The 2,306-nt window shown below is 44.1% G+C and overlaps 1 pseudogene; it reads left to right on the top strand.

Moving 5' to 3' along the window:
- The first annotated feature begins 824 nt into the window (after positions 1 to 824).
- On the top strand, positions 825 to 1,183 carry LOC100966140 (annotated as a pseudogene).
- Positions 1,184 to 2,306: the final 1,123 nt, after the last annotated feature.

Below are 2,306 nucleotides of genomic sequence, written 5' to 3'. Positions count from 1 at the left end.
GACAACTACAACCAAAAAATAGCCGGGTGTGGTGGCGGGCACCTGTAGTCCCAGCTACTTGGGAGGCTGAGGCAAGAGAATTGCTTAAGCCCAAGAGTTGGAGGTTGCTGTGAGCTGAGATGCCACAGCACTCTACCTAGGGGGACAGCTTGAGGCTCCTGTCTCAAAAAAAAAGAAAAAATCCTCGTCTTAGGGCTTGGCTCCCGTAGGACAGTGATTATGGTGCCAGCCACATACACTGAGGGTGGTAGGTTCGAACCCAGCCTGGGCCAGCTAAACAACTGCAACCAAAAAAAAAAGAAAAAACAGAATAGCCAGGTATTGTGTTGGGTACCTGTAGTCCCAGCTACTTGGGAGGCTGAGGCAAGAGAATCACTTAAGCCCAAGAGTTTGAAGTTGCTGTGAGCTATGACGCCATGGCATTCTACCCAGGGGGACAGAGTGAGACTCTGTCTCAAAAAAAAAAAAAGTCCTAGTCTTAGTGTAGTTGCTGATGGTGGTGCAGTTTGACTGATGTAGTTCTACAGATGGAGGCTTCAAGTACATGTTGAAGAAAGTATTTTCTGAATCTTTTCCGAAAGTGTTGTTCTCACTGATATTTTTTAATTTCATATATATGCGTATATATAAGCATTTCACTGTTGGTGCCTGCCCTTGGTGCTTTACACAGTCACTTAAATAAAATTTGTCCTTAGGGCCCGCTGGTGGCTCTGAAGAGCCATCTTTGTATTGTTCCTGGGTCTGACTTCCTTCTTGTTGCAACCACCTCCACAGTGCTCGTCTGTCGCTGTGGACGGCAGCTTTATCGCCAGAGTCCCCGAACGCTTGCTTTCTTTTCCATCCCCCACATCGGATCACCGAAGTGCCCCACCATGTCAGACGCAGCGGTGGACACCAGCTCCAAGATCCCCACCAGGGACTTAAAGGAGAAGAAGAAAGTTATGGAGGAGGCGGACAATGGAAGAGAGGCCCCTGCTAATGGGCACGCTAATGAGGAAAACGGGGAGCAGGAGACTGACAATGAGGTAGATGAAGAAGAGGAAGAGGAGGAGGAAGAAGGAGGTAATGGTGAAGAGAGGATGGAGACGAGGAAGCTGAGGCCACCATGGGCAAACGGGCAGCTGAAGATGATGAGAATGATGATGTTGATACCAAGAAGCAAAAGACCGATGAGGATGACTAGACAGCAAGAAAGGAAAAGTTAAACTTAAAAAAAGACCCCGTGACCTGTTCACCTTCCACTTCCGGTCTCAGAATCTAAACATGATCACCGCTGAGTAGAGAGGCCCGCCCACTGCCCACCGCAGCAGTGCCACCCGCAGATGACATGCTCTCTTCACTACCCAACCAAAGCCGCGAGAATTTGCAACAGGGCAGGAAAAAAGATACGAAACTTCCAAGGTCGTGCCTTTTTTCTTAAAAGTACTTTAAAAAGGACATTTGTTTTTATTTTTTATTTACATTTTATATTTTTGTACATGTTGTTAGGGATCAGCCATTTTTCTTCTTCTTTTTTTTTTTGGCCAGCGCTGGGCTTGAACCCACCACCCAGCCTTCAGAGCGTTCTCTGTCCTACTTCTGACTCAGACTTTCCTTGTGGTATAACCATGTTCACAATAATCTCAAAGGAGAAAAAAACCTTGTAAAAAAAGCAAAAACAATAACAAACAACAATATCATTCTGAGTATTCCAGTAATTTTTCTGTGTGTATGTACTTACCTGTACTATAAGTAGTTGGATTGTATGAAATGGTTAAAAAGGCCAAAGATAAAAGATTTCTTTTTTCTTTTTTTTTGTCTATGACGTTGCTGTTTATTTATTTATTTACTTTTTGGCCCGTTTGATGTGTGTGTGAAACAATGCTCTCCAACCATAAACTGGAATTTTATTTTGCTGAGTTGTTCTAAAAGAGAAAAATTTGTCCTTAGGGACCAGGTGCAGTAGCTCATGCCTATAATCCTAGCACTCTGAGAGGCCAAGAGGGGTGGATTATCTGAGCTCAGAAGTTTGAGATCAGCCTGAGCAAGAGCAATACCTCATCTCTAAAAATAGCTGGGTGTTGTGGAGGGTACATAGCTACTGGGGAGAGTGAGGCAAGAGGATTGCTTGAGCCCAAGAGTTTGAGGTTACTGTGAGCTATGACGCTATGGCACTCCACCCAGGGCAACAATGTGAGACTCTGTCCCCACCCAAAAAAACTATCATTAAACCTTGATCCTCTTGATCCTATCACTGTGTTACCTTGCTGTATTCTGAGTAATTTCTTTCTTTCTTTCTTTCTTTTTTTTTTTTTTTTTTTTTGAGA

Source organism: Otolemur garnettii, unplaced genomic scaffold (genome assembly GCF_000181295.1).
Source record: "Otolemur garnettii isolate 467f Iridium unplaced genomic scaffold, OtoGar3 scaffold00051, whole genome shotgun sequence".
NCBI lineage: Eukaryota > Metazoa > Chordata > Mammalia > Primates > Galagidae > Otolemur > Otolemur garnettii.
This window is presented reverse-complemented; position numbering and strand designations above follow the sequence as displayed.